Below are 19,981 nucleotides of genomic sequence, written 5' to 3' on the forward strand. Positions count from 1 at the left end.
AAAAATGAATATATTTACGTAATGTCAAACTACATGAAAAACGTGAAAAAAGTCGCTATTTAACCATATATGAGGATTTTAACTTCAACTCATAGAGCGAGGTTTCGTATTATTTAGATCCAAGAAAAGACATATGACAAGGTTGTATCCAGTACAAATGATAAAACCAATCTGTTTTCATTAGAATTAACATTAGAATTAATTAGAATGTTCCTGATTTTCCGTTTATATTACCGATGGAAGATGTAAACGTAAAACCGCTCAAATCCGGCTGAAACGTCGATATATGCAATAAAAACCGAACTTCTCCCCTTTTCAACATCCTACTCAGTATTTTAACGAGAAACAAATAGTTGATCGAAAATGAAGTATTTAAGGTTAATTTCCAATCAATTATGTGTTTGCATCATTTTTATTGTATATTTAATGAATTAATACCGAAAGACTGAAAATTCACAAAAACGTGGAAAAACGGCAAAATATTGCCTAATTCGATGATATTTTGTTTAAATCACATGAAGGAAAAGGAGATGATAAAAGTCAAAATATTGCTAAATTCGATGATTTTTCGTACGAAACAAAATGCAAGAAAACTTGCTTAAAATGCAATATTATGCGAAATTCTGAGATTTGAAGGCCAAATCACATGTCGTGATACTACATGAAATAGTATCGACATATTGGTATAAACGAATATATTTACGTAAAATCACACTACTTGAAAAACGTGAAAAAAGTCACTATTTTACCATATATGAGGATTTTAACTTCAAATCATAGAGCGAGGTTTCGTATTATTTAGATCCAAGAAAAGACATATGACAATGTTGTTTCCAATACAAATGATAAAAACCAATGTGTTTTCATTAGAATTAACTAAAATGTTCCTGATTTTCCGTTTATATTACCGATGGAAGATGTACACGAAAACCGCTCTATTCCGACTGAAACGTCGATATATGCAATAAAAACAGAACTTCTCCCCTTTTCAATATCCTACTCAGTATTTTAACGAGAAACAAATAGTTGATTGAAAATTAAGTATTTAAGGTTATTATCTAATCAATTTTGTGTTTGCATCATTTTTATCGTATATATAATGAATTAATACCCATTAACTGAAAATTCACAGAAACGTGGAAAAACGGCAAAATATTGCCTAATTCGATGATATTTTGTTTAAATCACATAGAGGAAAAGGGGGATGATAAACGTCAAAATATTGCTAAATTCGATGATTTTTCGTACGAAACAAAATGCAAGAAAACTTGCTTAAAATGCAATATTATACGACATTCTGAGATTTGAAGTCCAAATCACATATCGTGATACTACATGAAATAGTATCGAAATATTGGAATAATGAATATATTTACGTAATGTCAAACTACTTGAAAAACGTAAAAAAAGTCACTATTTAACCATATATAAGGATTTTAACTTCAAATCATAGAGCGAGGTTTCGTATTATTTAGATCCAAGAAAAGATATATGACAATGTTGTTTCCAATACAAATGATAAAAACCAATGTGTTTTCAATAGAATTAATTAAAATGTTCCTGATTTTCCGTTTATATTACCGATGGAAGATGTACACGAAAACCGCTCTATTCCGGCTGAAATTTCGATATATGCAATAAAAACAGAACTTCTCCCCTTTTCAATATCTTACTCAGTATTTTAACGAGAAACAAATAGTTGATTGAAAATGAAGTATTTAAGGTCATTATCTAATCAATTATGTGTTTGCATCATTTTTATCGTATATATAATGAATTAATACCCATAAACTGAAAATTCACAAAAACGTGGAAAAACGGCAAAATATTGCCTAATTCGATGATATTTTGTTTTAATAACATGAAGGAAAAGGAGATAATAAACGTCAAAATATTGCTAAATTCGATGATTTTTCGTACGAAACAAAATACAAGAAAACTTGCTTCAAATGCAATATTATGCGACATTCTGAGATTTCAAGGCCAAATCACATATCGTTATACTACATGAAATAGTATCGAAATATTGGTAAAAACGAATATATTTACGTAAAATCACACTACTTGAAAAACCTGAAAAAAGTCACTATTTTACCATATATGAGGATTTTAACTTCAAATCATAGAGATAGGTTTCGTATTATTTAGATCCTGAAAAGACATATGACAAGGTTGTTTCCAATACAAATGATAAAACCAATCTGTTTTCATTAGAATTAACATTAGAATTAATTAGAATGTTCCTGATTTTCCGTTTATATTACCGATGGAAGATATACATGTAAAACCGCTCTAATCCGGCTGAAACGTCGATATATGCAATAAAAACCTAACTTCTCCCTTTTTCAATATCCTACTCAGTATTTTAACGAGAAACAAATAGTTGATTGAAAATGAAGTATTTAAGGTTAATTTCCAATCAATTATGTGTTTGCATCACTTTTATCGTATATATAATGAATTAATACCCATAAACTGAAAGTTCACAAAAACGTGGAAAAACGGCAAAATATTGCCTAATTCGATGATATATTGTTTAAATCACATAGAGGAAAAGGGGGATGATAAACGTCAAAATATTGCTAAATTCGAAGATTTCTCGTACGAAACAAAATGCAAGAAAACTTGCTTAAAATGCAATATTATGCGACATTCTGAGATTTCAAGGCCAAATCACATATCTTGATACTACATGAAATAGTATCGAAATATTGGTAAAAATGAATATATTTACGTAATGTCAAACTACATGAAAAACGTGAAAAAAGTCGCTATTTAACCATATATGAGGATTTTAACTTCAAATAATATAGCAAGGTTTCGTATTATTTAGATCCAAGAAAAGACATATGACAAGGTTGTATCCAGTACAAAAGATAAAACCAATCTGTTTTCATTAGTATTAACATTAGAATTAATTAGAATGTTCCTGATTTTCCGTTTATATTACCGATGGAAGATGTAAACGTAAAACCGCTCAAATCCGGCTGAAACGTCGATATATGCAATAAAAACCTAACTTCTCCCCTTTTCAATATCCTACTCAGTATTTTAACGAGAAACAAATAGTTGATCGAAAATGAAGTATTTAAGGTTAATTTCCAATCAATTATGTGTTTGCATCATTTTTATTGTATATTTAATGAATTAATACCGAAAGACTGAAAATTCACAAAAACGTGGAAAAACGGCAAAATATTGCCTAATTCGATGATATTTTGTTTAAATCACATGAAGGAAAAGGAGATGATAAACGTCAAAATATTGCTAAATTCGATTATTTTTCGTACGAAACAAAATGCAAGAAAACTTGCTTAAAATGCAATATTATGCGAAATTCTGAGATTTGAAGGCCAAATCACATGTCGTGATACTACATGAAATAGTATCGACATATTGGTATAAACGAATATATTTACGTAAAATCACACTACTTGAAAAACGTGAAAAAAGTCACTATTTTACCATATATGAGGATTTTAACTTCAAATCATAGAGCGAGGTTTCGTATTATTTAGATCCAAAAAAAGACATATGACAATGTTGTTTCCAATACAAATGATAAAAACCAATGTGTTTTCATTAGAATTAACTAAAATGTTCCTGATTTTCCGTTTATATTACCGATGGAAGATGTACACGAAAACCGCTCTATTCCGGCTGAAACGTCAATATATGCAATAAAAACAGAACTTCTCCCCTTTTCAATATCCTACTCAGTATTTTAACGAGAAACAAATAGTTGATTGAAAATGAAGTATTTAAGGTTATTATCTAATCAATTATGTGTTTGCATCATTTTTATCGTATACATAATGAATTAATACCCATAAACTTAAAATTCACAGAAACGTGGAAAAACGGCAAAATATTGCCTAATTCGATGATATTTTGTTTAAATCACATGAAGGAAAAGGGTGGATGATAAACGTCAAAATATTGCTAAATTCGATGATTTTTCGTACGAAACAAAATGCAAGAAAACTTGCTTAAAATGCAATATTTTGCGACATTCTGAGATTTCAAGGCCAAATCACATATCGTGATACTACATGAACCAGTATCGAAATATTGGTAAAAAATGAATATATTTACGTAATGTCAAACTACATGAAAAACGTGAAAAAACTCACTATATAACCATATTTGAGGATTTTAACTTCAAATCATATAGCGAGGTTTCGTATTATTTAGATCCAAGAAAAGACATATGACAAGGTTGTTTCCAATACAAATGATAAAACCAATCTGTTTTCATTAGAATTAACATTAGAATTAATTAGAATGTTCCTGATTTTCCGTTTATATTTTCGATGGAAGATGTACACGTAAAACCGCTCTAATCCGGCTGAAACGTCGATATATGCAATAAAAACCTAACTTCTCCCCTTTTCAATATCCTACTCAGTATTTTAACGAGAAACAAATAGTTGATTGAAAATGAAGTATTTAAGGTTAATTTCCAATCAATTATGTGTTTGCATCATTTTTATCGTATATATAATGAATTAATACCCATAAACTGAAAATTCACAGAAACGTGGAAAAACGGCAAAATATTGCCTAATTCGATGATATATTGTTTAAATCACACAGAGGAAAAGGGGGATGATAAACGTCAAAGTATTGCTAAATTCAAAAATTTTTCGTACGAAACAAAATGCAAGAAAACTTGCTTAAAATGCAATATTATGCGACATTCTGAGATTTCAAGGCCAAATCACATATCGTGATACTACATGAAATAGTATCGAAATATTGGTGAAAATGAATATATTTACGTAATGTCAAACTACATGAAAAACGTGAAAAAAGTCACTATTTAACCATATTTGAGGATTTTAACTTCAAATAGTAGAGCGAGGTTTCGTATTATTTAGATCCAAGAAAAGACATATGACAAGGTTGTATCCAATACAAATGATAAAACCAATCTGTTTTCATTAGAATTAACATTAGAATTAATTAGAATGTTCCTGATTTTCCGTTTATATTACCGATGGAAGATGTAAACGTAAAACCGCTCAAATCCGGCTGAAACGTCGATATATGCAATAAAAACCTAACTTCTCCCCTTTTCAATATCCTACTCAGTATTTTAACGAGAAACAAATAGTTGATTGAAAATGAAGTATTTAAGGTTAATTTCCAATCAATTATGTATTTGCATCATTTTTATCGTATATATAATGAATTAATACCCATAAACTGAAAATTCACAGAAACGTGGAAAAACGGCAAAATATTGCCTAATTCGATGATATATTGTTTAAATCACACAGAGGAAAAGGGGGATGATAAACGTCAAAATATTGCTAAATTCGAAGATTTTTCGTACGAAACAAAATGCAAGAAAACTTGCTTAAAATGCAATATTATGCGACATTCTGAGATTTCAAGGCCAAATCACATATCGTGATACTACATGAAATAGTATCGAAATATTGGTAAAAATGAATATATTTACGTAATGTCAAACTACATGAAAAACGTGAAAAAAGTCGCTATTTAACCATATATGAGGATTTTAACTTCAACTCATAGAGCGAGGTTTCGTATTATTTAGATCCAAGAAAAGACATATGACAAGGTTGTATCCAGTACAAATGATAAAACCAATCTGTTTTCATTAGAATTAACATTAGAATTAATTAGAATGTTCCTGATTTTCCGTTTATATTACCGATGGAAGATGTAAACGTAAAACCGCTCAAATCCGGCTGAAACGTCGATATATGCAATAAAAACCGAACTTCTCCCCTTTTCAACATCCTACTCAGTATTTTAACGAGAAACAAATAGTTGATCGAAAATGAAGTATTTAAGGTTAATTTCCAATCAATTATGTGTTTGCATCATTTTTATTGTATATTTAATGAATTAATACCGAAAGACTGAAAATTCACAAAAACGTGGAAAAACGGCAAAATATTGCCTAATTCGATGATATTTTGTTTAAATCACATGAAGGAAAAGGAGATGATAAAAGTCAAAATATTGCTAAATTCGATGATTTTTCGTACGAAACAAAATGCAAGAAAACTTGCTTAAAATGCAATATTATGCGAAATTCTGAGATTTGAAGGCCAAATCACATGTCGTGATACTACATGAAATAGTATCGACATATTGGTATAAACGAATATATTTACGTAAAATCACACTACTTGAAAAACGTGAAAAAAGTCACTATTTTACCATATATGAGGATTTTAACTTCAAATCATAGAGCGAGGTTTCGTATTATTTAGATCCAAGAAAAGACATATGACAATGTTGTTTCCAATACAAATGATAAAAACCAATGTGTTTTCATTAGAATTAACTAAAATGTTCCTGATTTTCCGTTTATATTACCGATGGAAGATGTACACGAAAACCGCTCTATTCCGACTGAAACGTCGATATATGCAATAAAAACAGAACTTCTCCCCTTTTCAATATCCTACTCAGTATTTTAACGAGAAACAAATAGTTGATTGAAAATTAAGTATTTAAGGTTATTATCTAATCAATTTTGTGTTTGCATCATTTTTATCGTATATATAATGAATTAATACCCATTAACTGAAAATTCACAGAAACGTGGAAAAACGGCAAAATATTGCCTAATTCGATGATATTTTGTTTAAATCACATAGAGGAAAAGGGGGATGATAAACGTCAAAATATTGCTAAATTCGATGATTTTTCGTACGAAACAAAATGCAAGAAAACTTGCTTAAAATGCAATATTATACGACATTCTGAGATTTGAAGTCCAAATCACATATCGTGATACTACATGAAATAGTATCGAAATATTGGAATAATGAATATATTTACGTAATGTCAAACTACTTGAAAAACGTAAAAAAAGTCACTATTTAACCATATATAAGGATTTTAACTTCAAATCATAGAGCGAGGTTTCGTATTATTTAGATCCAAGAAAAGATATATGACAATGTTGTTTCCAATACAAATGATAAAAACCAATGTGTTTTCAATAGAATTAATTAAAATGTTCCTGATTTTCCGTTTATATTACCGATGGAAGATGTACACGAAAACCGCTCTATTCCGGCTGAAATTTCGATATATGCAATAAAAACAGAACTTCTCCCCTTTTCAATATCTTACTCAGTATTTTAACGAGAAACAAATAGTTGATTGAAAATGAAGTATTTAAGGTCATTATCTAATCAATTATGTGTTTGCATCATTTTTATCGTATATATAATGAATTAATACCCATAAACTGAAAATTCACAAAAACGTGGAAAAACGGCAAAATATTGCCTAATTCGATGATATTTTGTTTTAATAACATGAAGGAAAAGGAGATAATAAACGTCAAAATATTGCTAAATTCGATGATTTTTCGTACGAAACAAAATACAAGAAAACTTGCTTCAAATGCAATATTATGCGACATTCTGAGATTTCAAGGCCAAATCACATATCGTTATACTACATGAAATAGTATCGAAATATTGGTAAAAACGAATATATTTACGTAAAATCACACTACTTGAAAAACCTGAAAAAAGTCACTATTTTACCATATATGAGGATTTTAACTTCAAATCATAGAGATAGGTTTCGTATTATTTAGATCCTGAAAAGACATATGACAAGGTTGTTTCCAATACAAATGATAAAACCAATCTGTTTTCATTAGAATTAACATTAGAATTAATTAGAATGTTCCTGATTTTCCGTTTATATTACCGATGGAAGATATACATGTAAAACCGCTCTAATCCGGCTGAAACGTCGATATATGCAATAAAAACCTAACTTCTCCCTTTTTCAATATCCTACTCAGTATTTTAACGAGAAACAAATAGTTGATTGAAAATGAAGTATTTAAGGTTAATTTCCAATCAATTATGTGTTTGCATCACTTTTATCGTATATATAATGAATTAATACCCATAAACTGAAAGTTCACAAAAACGTGGAAAAACGGCAAAATATTGCCTAATTCGATGATATATTGTTTAAATCACATAGAGGAAAAGGGGGATGATAAACGTCAAAATATTGCTAAATTCGAAGATTTCTCGTACGAAACAAAATGCATGAAAACTTGCTTAAAATGCAATATTATGCGACATTCTGAGATTTCAAGGCCAAATCACATATCTTGATACTACATGAAATAGTATCGAAATATTGGTAAAAATGAATATATTTACGTAATGTCAAACTACATGAAAAACGTGAAAAAAGTCACTATTTAACCATATTTGAGGATTTTAACTTCAAATAGTAGAGCGAGGTTTCGTATTATTTAGATCCAAGAAAAGACATATGACAAGGTTGTATCCAATACAAATGATAAAACCAATCTGTTTTCATTAGAATTAACATTAGAATTAATTAGAATGTTCCTGATTTTCCGTTTATATTACCGATGGAAGATGTAAACGTAAAACCGCTCAAATCCGGCTGAAACGTCGATATATGCAATAAAAACCGAACTCCTCCCCTTTTCAATATCCTACTCAGTATTTTAACGAGAAACAAATAGTTGATCGAAAATGAAGTATTTAAGGTTAATTTCCAATCAATTATGTGTTTGCATCATTTTTATTGTATATTTAATGAATTAATCCCGAAAGACTGAAAATTCACAGAAACGTGGAAAAACGGCAAAATATTGCCTAATTCGATGATATATTGTTTAAATCACACAGAGGAAAAGGGGGATGAAAAACGTCAAAATATTGCTAAATTCGATGATTTTTCGTACGAAACAAAATGCAAGAAAACTTGCTTAAAATGCAATATTATGCGAAATTCTGAGATTTGAAGGCCAAATCACATGTCGTGATACTACATGAAATAGTATCGACATATTGGTATAAACGAATATATTTACGTAAAATCACACTACTTGAAAAACGTGAAAAAAGTCACTATTTTACCATATATGAGGATTTTAACTTCAAATCATAGAGCGAGGTTTCGTATTATTTAGATCCAAGAAAAGACATATGACAATGTTGTTTCCAATACAAATGATAAAAACCAATGTGTTTTCATTAGAATTAACTAAAATGTTCCTGATTTTCCGTTTATATTACCGATGGAAGATGTACACGAAAACCGCTCTATTCCGGCTGAAACGTCGATATATGCAATAAAAACAGAACTTCTCCCCTTTTCAATATCCTACTCAGTATTTTAACGAGAAACAAATAGTTGATTGAAAATTAAGTATTTAAGGTTATTAATTCGATGATTTTTCGTTCGAAACAAAATACAAGAAAACTTGCTTCAAATGCAATATTATGCGACATTCTGAGATTTCTAGGCCAAATCACATATCGTGATACTACATGAAATAGTATCGAAATATTGGTGAAAATGAATATATTTACGTAATGTCAAACTACATGAAAAACGTGAAAAAAGTCACTATTTAACCATATTTGAGGATTTTAACTTCAAATAGTAGAGCGAGGTTTCGTATTATTTAGATCCAAGAAAAGACATATGACAAGGTTGTATCCAATACAAATGATAAAACCAATCTGTTTTCATTAGAATTAACATTAGAATTAATTAGAATGTTCCTGATTTTCCGTTTATATTACCGATGGAAGATGTAAACGTAAAACCGCTCAAATCCTGCTGAAACGTCGATATATGCAATAAAAACCGAACTCCTCCCCTTTTCAATATCCTACTCAGTATTTTAACGAGAAACAAATAGTTGATCGAAAATGAAGTATTTAAGGTTAATTTCCAATCAATTATGTGTTTGCATCATTTTTATTGTATATTTAATGAATTAATCCCGAAAGACTGAAAATTCACAAAAACGTGTAAAAACGGCAAAATATTGCCTAATTCGATGATATTTTGTTTAAATCACATGAAGGAAAAGGAGATGATAAACGTCAAAATATTGCTAAATTCGATGATTTTTCGTACGAAACAAAATGCAAGAAAACTTGCTTAAAATGCAATATTATGCGAAATTCTGAGATTTGAAGGCCAAATCACATATCGTGATACTACATGAAATAGTATCGAAATATTGGTATAAACGAATATATTTACGTAAAATCACACTACTTGAAAAACGTGAAAAAAGTCACTATTTTACCATATATGAGGATTTTAAATTCAAATCATAGAGCGAGGTTTCGTATTATTTAGATCCAAGAAAAGACATATGACAATGTTGTTTCCAATACAAATGATAAAAACCAATGTGTTTTCATTAGAATTAACTAAAATGTTCCTGATTTTCCGTTTATATTACCGATGGAAGATGTACACGAAAACCGCTCTATTCCGGCTGAAACGTCGATATATGCAATAAAAATAGAACTTCACCCCTTTTCAATATCCTACTCAGTATTTTAACGAGAAACAAATAGTTGATTGAAAATGAAGTATTTAAGGTTATTATCTAATCAATTATGTGTTTGCATCATTTTTATCGTATATATAATGAATTAATACCCATGAACTTAAAATTCACAGAAACGTGGAAAAACGGCAAAATATTGCCTAATTCGATAATATTTTGTTTAAATCACATGAAGGAAAAGGGGGGATGATAAACGTCAAAATATTGCTAAATTCGATGATTTTTCGTACGAAACAAAATGCAAGAAAACTTGCTTAAAATGCAATATTTTGCGACATTCTGAGATTTCAAGGCCAAATCACATATCGTGATACTACATGAAACAGTATCGAAATATTGGTAAAAATTGAATATATTTACGTAATGTCAAACTACATGAAAAACGTGAAAAAAGTCACTATTTAACCATATTTGAGGATTTTAACTTCAAATCATATAGCGAGGTTTCGTATTATTTAGATCCAAGAAAAGACATATGACAAGGTTGTTTCCAATACAAATGATAAAACCAATCTGTTTTCATTAGAATTAACATTAGAATTAATTAGAATGTTCCTGATTTTCCGTTTATATTACCGATGGAAGATGTACATGTAAAACCGCTCTAATCCGGCTGAAACGTCGATATATGCAATAAAAACAGAACTTCTCCCCTTTTCAATATCCTACTCAGTATTTTAACAAGAAACAAATAGTTGATTGAAAATGAAGTATTTAAGGTTAATTTCCAATCAATTATGTGTTTGCATCATTTTTATCGTATATATAATGAATTAATACCCATAAACTGAAAATTCACAGAAACGTGGAAAAACGGCAAAATATTGCCTAATTCGATGATATTTTGTTTAAATCACATGGAGGAAAAGGGGGATGATAAACGTCAAAATATTGCTAAATTCGAAGATTTTTCGTACGAAACAAAATGCAAGAAAACTTGCTTAAAATGCAATATTATGCGACATTCTGAGATTTCAAGGCCAAATCAAATATCGTGATACTACATGAAACAGTATCGAAATATTGGTAAAAAATGAATATATTTACGTAATGTCAAACTACATGAAAAACGTGAAAAAAGTCACTATTTAACCATATTAGAGGATTTTAACTTCAAATCATATAGCGAGGTTGCGTATTATTTAGATCCAAGAAAAGACATATGACAAGGTTGTTTCCAATACAAATGATAAAAACCAATGTGTTTTCATTAGAATTAATTAAAATGTTCCTGATTTTCCGTTCATATTACCGATGGAAGATGTACACGAAAACCGCTCTATTCCGGCTGAAATGTTGATATATGCAATAAAAACAGAACTTCTCCCCTTTTCAATATCTTACTCAGTATTTTAACGAGAAACAAATAGTTGATTGAAAATGAAGTATTTAAGGTTATTATCTAATCAATTATGTGTTTTCATCATTTTTATCGTATATATAATGAATTAATACCCATAAACTGAAAATTCACAAAAACGTGGAAAAACGGCAAAATATTGCCTAATTCGATGATATTTTGTTTTAATTACATGAAGGAAAAGGAGATAATAAACGTCAAAATATTGCTAAATTCGATGATTTTTCGTTCGAAACAAAATACAAGAAAACTTGCTTCAAATGCAATATTATGCGACATTCTGAGATTTCAAGGCCAAATCACATATCGTGATACTACATGAAATAGTATCGAAATATTGGTGAAAATGAATATATTTACGTAATGTCAAACTACATGAAAAACGTGAAAAAAATCACTATTTAACCATATTTGAGGATTTTAACTTCAAATCATATAGCGAGGTTTCGTATTATTTAGATCCAAGAAAAGACATATGACAAGGTTGTTTCCAATACAAATGATAAAACCAATCTGTTTTCATTAGAATTAACATTAGAATTAATTAGAATGTTCCTGATTTTCCGTTTATATTTTCGATGGAAGATGTACACGTAAAACCGCTCTAATCCGGCTGAAACGTCGATATATGCAATAAAAACCTAACTTCTCCCCTTTTCAATATCCTACTCAGTATTTTAACGAGAAACAAATAGTTGATTGAAAATGAAGTATTTAAGGTTAATTTCCAATCAATTATGTATTTGCATCATTTTTATCGTATATATAATGAATTAATACCCATAAACTGAAAATTCACAGAAACGTGGAAAAACGGCATAATATTGCCTAATTCGATGATATATTGTTTAAATCACACAGAGGAAAAGGGGGATGATAAACGTCAAAATATTGCTAAATGCGAAGATTTTTCGTACGAAACAAAATGCAAGAAAACTTGCTTAAAATGCAATATTATGCGACATTCTGAGATTTCAAGGCCAAATCACATATCGTGATACTCCATGAAATAATATCGAAATATTGGTAAAAATGAATATATATTTTCATGTCAAACTACATGAAAAACGTGAAAAAAGTCGCTATTTAACCATATATGAGGATTTTAACTTCAAATCATAGAGCGAGGTTTCGTATTATTTAGATCCAAGAAAAGACATATGACAATGTTGTTTCCAATACAAATGATAAAAACCAATGTGTTTTCATTAGAATTAATTAAAATGTTTCTGATTTTCCGTTAATATTACCGATGGAAGATGTACACGAAAACCGCTCTCTTCCGGCTGAAATGTCGATATATGCAATAAAAACAGAACTTCTCCCCTTTTCAATATCCTACTCAGTATTTTAACGAGAAACAAATAGTTGATTGAAAATGAAGTATTTAAGGTTATTATCTAATCAATTATGTGTTTGCATCATTTTTATCGTATATATAATGAATTAATACCCATAAACTGAAAATTCACAAAAACGTGGAAAAACGGCAAAATATTGCCTAATTCGATGATATTTTGTTTTAATAACATGAAGGAAAAGGAGATAATAAACGTCAAAATATTGCTAAATTCGATGATTTTTCGTTCGAAACAAAATACAAGAAAACTTGCTTCAAATGCAATATTATGCGACATTCTGAGATTTCAAGGCCAAATCACATATCGTGATACTACATGAAATAGTATCGAAATATTGGTGAAAATGAATATATTTACGTAATGTCAAACTACATGAAAAACGTGAAAATAGTCACTATTTAACCATATTTGAGGATTTTAACTTCAAATCATAGAGCGAGGTTTCGTATTATTTAGATCCAAGAAAAGACATATGACAAGGTTGTATCCAATACAAATGATAAAATCAATCTGTTTTCATTAGAACTAACATTAGAATTAATTAGAATTTTCCTGATTTTCCGTTTATATTACCGATGGAAGATGTAAACGTAAAACCGCTCTAATCCGGCTGAAACGTCGATATATGCAATAAAAACCGAACTTCTCCCCTTTTCAATATCCTACTCAGTATTTTAACAAGAAACAAATAGTTGATTGAAAATGAAGTATTTAAGGTTAATTTCCAATCAATTATGTGTTTGCATCATTTTTATCGTATATATAATGAATTAATACCCAAAAACTGAAAATTCACAGAAACGTGGAAAAACGGCAAAATATTGCCTAATTCGATGATAATTTGTTTAAATCACAAGGAGGAAAAGGGGGATGATAAACGTCAAAATATTGCTAAATTCGAAGATTTTTCGTACGAAACAAAATGCAAGAAAACTTGCTTAAAATGCAATATTATGCGACATTCTGAGATTTCAAGGCCAAATCACATATCGTGATACTACATGAAATAGTATCGAAATATTGGTAAAAATAAATATATTTACGTAATATCAAACTACATGAAAAACGTGAAAAAAGTCGCTATTTAACCATATATGAGGATTTTAACTTCAAATCATAGAGCGAGGTTTCGTATTATTTAGATCCAAGAAAAGACATATGACAATGTTGTTTCCAATACAAATGATAAAAACCAATGTGTTTTCATTAGAATTAACTAAAATGTTCCTGATTTTCCGTTTATATTACCGATGGAAGATGTACACGAAAACCGCTCTATTCCGGCTGAAACGTCAATATATGCAATAAAAACAGAACTTCTCCCCTTTTCAATATCCTACTCAGTATTTTAACGAGAAACAAATAGTTGATTGAAAATGAAGTATTTAAGGTTATTATCTAATCAATTATGTGTTTGCATCATTTTTATCGTATACATAATGAATTAATACCCATAAACTTAAAATTCACAGAAACGTGGAAAAACGGCAAAATATTGCCTAATTCGATGATATTTTGTTTAAATCACATGAAGGAAAAGGGTGGATGATAAACGTCAAAATATTGCTAAATTCGATGATTTTTCGTACGAAACAAAATGCAAGAAAACTTGCTTAAAATGCAATATTTTGCGACATTCTGAGATTTCAAGGCCAAATCACATATCGTGATACTACATGAACCAGTATCGAAATATTGGTAAAAAATGAATATATTTACGTAATGTCAAACTACATGAAAAACGTGAAAAAAGTCACTATTTAACCATATTTGAGGATTTTAACTTCAAATCATATAGCGAGGTTTCGTATTATTTAGATCCAAGAAAAGACATATGACAAGGTTGTTTCCAATACAAATGATAAAACCAATCTGTTTTCATTAGAATTAACATTAGAATTAATTAGAATGTTCCTGATTTTCCGTTTATATTTTCGATGGAAGATGTACACGTAAAACCGCTCTAATCCGGCTGAAACGTCGATATATGCAATAAAAACCTAACTTCTCCCCTTTTCAATATCCTACTCAGTATTTTAACGAGAAACAAATAGTTGATTGAAAATGAAGTATTTAAGGTTAATTTCCAATCAATTATGTATTTGCATCATTTTTATCGTATATATAATGAATTAATACCCATAAACTGAAAATTCACAGAAACGTGGAAAAACGGCAAAATATTGCCTAATTCGATGATATATTGTTTAAATCACACAGAGGAAAAGGGGGATGATAAACGTCAAAATATTGCTAAATTCGAAGATTTTTCGTACGAAACAAAATGCAAGAAAACTTGCTTAAAATGCAATATTATGCGACATTCTGAGATTTCAAGGCCAAATCACATATCGTGATACTACATGAAATAGTATCGAAATATTGGTAAAAATGAATATATTTACGTAATGTCAAACTACATGAAAAACGTGAAAAAAGTCGCTATTTAACCATATATGAGGATTTTAACTTCAACTCATAGAGCGAGGTTTCGTATTATTTAGATCCAAGAAAAGACATATGACAAGGTTGTATCCAGTACAAATGATAAAACCAATCTGTTTTCATTAGAATTAACATTAGAATTAATTAGAATGTTCCTGATTTTCCGTTTATATTACCGATGGAAGATGTAAACGTAAAACCGCTCAAATCCGGCTGAAACGTCGATATATGCAATAAAAACCGAACTTCTCCCCTTTTCAACATCCTACTCAGTATTTTAACGAGAAACAAATAGTTGATCGAAAATGAAGTATTTAAGGTTAATTTCCAATCAATTATGTGTTTGCATCATTTTTATTGTATATTTAATGAATTAATACCGAAAGACTGAAAATTCACAAAAACGTGGAAAAACGGCAAAATATTGCCTAATTCGATGATATTTTGTTTAAATCACATGAAGGAAAAGGAGATGATAAAAGTCAAAATATTGCTAAATTCGATGATTTTTCGTACGAAACAAAATGCAAGAAAACTTGCTTAAAATGCAATATTATGCGAAATTCTGAGATTTGAAGGCCAAATCACATGTCGTGATACTACATGAAATAGTATCGACATATTGGTATAAACGAATATATTTACGTAAAATCACACTACTTGAAAAACGTGAAAAAAGTCACTATTTTACCATATATGAGGATTTTAACTTCAAATCATAGAGCGAGGTTTCGTATTATTTAGATCCAAGAAAAGACATATGACAATGTTGTTTCCAATACAAATGATAAAAACCAATGTGTTTTCATTAGAATTAACTAAAATGTTCCTGATTTTCCGTTTATATTACCGATGGAAGATGTACACGAAAACCGCTCTATTCCGACTGAAACGTCGATATATGCAATAAAAACAGAACTTCTCCCCTTTTCAATATCCTACTCAGTATTTTAACGAGAAACAAATAGTTGATTGAAAATTAAGTATTTAAGGTTATTATCTAATCAATTTTGTGTTTGCATCATTTTTATCGTATATATAATGAATTAATACCCATTAACTGAAAATTCACAGAAACGTGGAAAAACGGCAAAATATTGCCTAATTCGATGATATTTTGTTTAAATCACATAGAGGAAAAGGGGGATGATAAACGTCAAAATATTGCTAAATTCGATGATTTTTCGTACGAAACAAAATGCAAGAAAACTTGCTTAAAATGCAATATTATACGACATTCTGAGATTTGAAGTCCAAATCACATATCGTGATACTACATGAAATAGTATCGAAATATTGGAATAATGAATATATTTACGTAATGTCAAACTACTTGAAAAACGTAAAAAAAGTCACTATTTAACCATATATAAGGATTTTAACTTCAAATCATAGAGCGAGGTTTCGTATTATTTAGATCCAAGAAAAGATATATGACAATGTTGTTTCCAATACAAATGATAAAAACCAATGTGTTTTCAATAGAATTAATTAAAATGTTCCTGATTTTCCGTTTATATTACCGATGGAAGATGTACACGAAAACCGCTCTATTCCGGCTGAAATTTCGATATATGCAATAAAAACAGAACTTCTCCCCTTTTCAATATCTTACTCAGTATTTTAACGAGAAACAAATAGTTGATTGAAAATGAAGTATTTAAGGTCATTATCTAATCAATTATGTGTTTGCATCATTTTTATCGTATATATAATGAATTAATACCCATAAACTGAAAATTCACAAAAACGTGGAAAAACGGCAAAATATTGCCTAATTCGATGATATTTTGTTTTATTAACATGAAGGAAAAGGAGATAATAAACGTCAAAATATTGCTAAATTCGATGATTTTTCGTACGAAACAAAATACAAGAAAACTTGCTTCAAATGCAATATTATGCGACATTCTGAGATTTCAAGGCCAAATCACATATCGTTATACTACATGAAATAGTATCGAAATATTGGTAAAAACGAATATATTTACGTAAAATCACACTACTTGAAAAACCTGAAAAAAGTCACTATTTTACCATATATGAGGATTTTAACTTCAAATCATAGAGATAGGTTTCGTATTATTTAGATCCTGAAAAGACATATGACAAGGTTGTTTCCAATACAAATGATAAAACCAATCTGTTTTCATTAGAATTAACATTAGAATTAATTAGAATGTTCCTGATTTTCCGTTTATATTACCGATGGAAGATATACATGTAAAACCGCTCTAATCCGGCTGAAACGTCGATATATGCAATAAAAACCTAACTTCTCCCTTTTTCAATATCCTACTCAGTATTTTAACGAGAAACAAATAGTTGATTGAAAATGAAGTATTTAAGGTTAATTTCCAATCAATTATGTGTTTGCATCACTTTTATCGTATATATAATGAATTAATACCCATAAACTGAAAGTTCACAAAAACGTGGAAAAACGGCAAAATATTGCCTAATTCGATGATATATTGTTTAAATCACATAGAGGAAAAGGGGGATGATAAACGTCAAAATATTGCTAAATTCGAAGATTTCTCGTACGAAACAAAATGCAAGAAAACTTGCTTAAAATGCAATATTATGCGACATTCTGAGATTTCAAGGCCAAATCACATATCTTGATACTACATGAAATAGTATCGAAATATTGGTAAAAATGAATATATTTACGTAATGTCAAACTACATGAAAAACGTGAAAAAAGTCGCTATTTAACCATATATGAGGATTTTAACTTCAAATAATATAGCAAGGTTTCGTATTATTTAGATCCAAGAAAAGACATATGACAAGGTTGTATCCAGTACAAAAGATAAAACCAATCTGTTTTCATTAGTATTAACATTAGAATTAATTAGAATGTTCCTGATTTTCCGTTTATATTACCGATGGAAGATGTAAACGTAAAACCGCTCAAATCCGGCTGAAACGTCGATATATGCAATAAAAACCTAACTTCTCCCCTTTTCAATATCCTACTCAGTATTTTAACGAGAAACAAATAGTTGATCGAAAATGAAGTATTTAAGGTTAATTTCCAATCAATTATGTGTTTGCATCATTTTTATTGTATATTTAATGAATTAATACCGAAAGACTGAAAATTCACAAAAACGTGGAAAAACGGCAAAATATTGCCTAATTCGATGATATTTTGTTTAAATCACATGAAGGAAAAGGAGATGATAAACGTCAAAATATTGCTAAATTCGATGATTTTTCGTACGAAACAAAATGCAAGAAAACTTGCTTAAAATGCAATATTATGCGAAATTCTGAGATTTGAAGGCCAAATCACATGTCGTGATACTACATGAAATAGTATCGACATATTGGTATAAACGAATATATTTACGTAAAATCACACTACTTGAAAAACGTGAAAAAAGTCACTATTTTACCATATATGAGGATTTTAACTTCAAATCATAGAGCGAGGTTTCGTATTATTTAGATCCAAAAAAAGACATATGACAATGTTGTTTCCAATACAAATGATAAAAACCAATGTGTTTTCATTAGAATTAACTAAAATGTTCCTGATTTTCCGTTTATATTACCGATGGAAGATGTACACGAAAACTGCTCTATTCCGGCTGAAACGTCAATATATGCAATAAAAACAGAACTTCTCCCCTTTTCAATATCCTACTCAGTATTTTAACGAGAAACAAATAGTTGATTGAAAATGAAGTATTTAAGGTTATTATCTAATCAATTATGTGTTTGCATCATTTTTATCGTATACATAATGAATTAATACCCATAAACTTAAAATTCACAGAAACGTGGAAAAACGGCAAAATATTGCCTAATTCGATGATATTTTGTTTAAATCACATGAAGGAAAAGGGTGGATGATAAACGTCAAAATATTGCTAAATTCGATGATTTTTCGTACGAAACAAAATGCAAGAAAACTTGCTTAAAATGCAATATTTTGCGACATTCTGAGATTTCAAGGCCAAATCACATATCGTGATACTACATGAACCAGTATCGAAATATTGGTAAAAAATGAATATATTTACGTAATGTCAAACTACATGAAAAACGTGAAAAAAGTCACTATATAACCATATTTGAGGATTTTAACTTCAAATCATATAGCGAGGTTTCGTATTATTTAGATCCAAGAAAAGACATATGACAAGGTTGTTTCCAATACAAATGATAAAACCAATCTGTTTTCATTAGAATTAACATTAGAATTAATTAGAATGTTCCTGATTTTCCGTTTATATTTTCGATGGAAGATGTACACGTAAAACCGCTCTAATCCGGCTGAAACGTCGATATATGCAATAAAAACCTAACTTCTCCCCTTTTCAATATCCTACTCAGTATTTTAACGAGAAACAAATAGTTGATTGAAAATGAAGTATTTAAGGTTAATTTCCAATCAATTATGTGTTTGCATCATTTTTATCGTATATA

The sequence above is a fragment of the Procambarus clarkii genome, chromosome 77 (assembly GCF_040958095.1).
Source record: "Procambarus clarkii isolate CNS0578487 chromosome 77, FALCON_Pclarkii_2.0, whole genome shotgun sequence".
Taxonomy (NCBI): domain Eukaryota; kingdom Metazoa; phylum Arthropoda; class Malacostraca; order Decapoda; family Cambaridae; genus Procambarus; species Procambarus clarkii.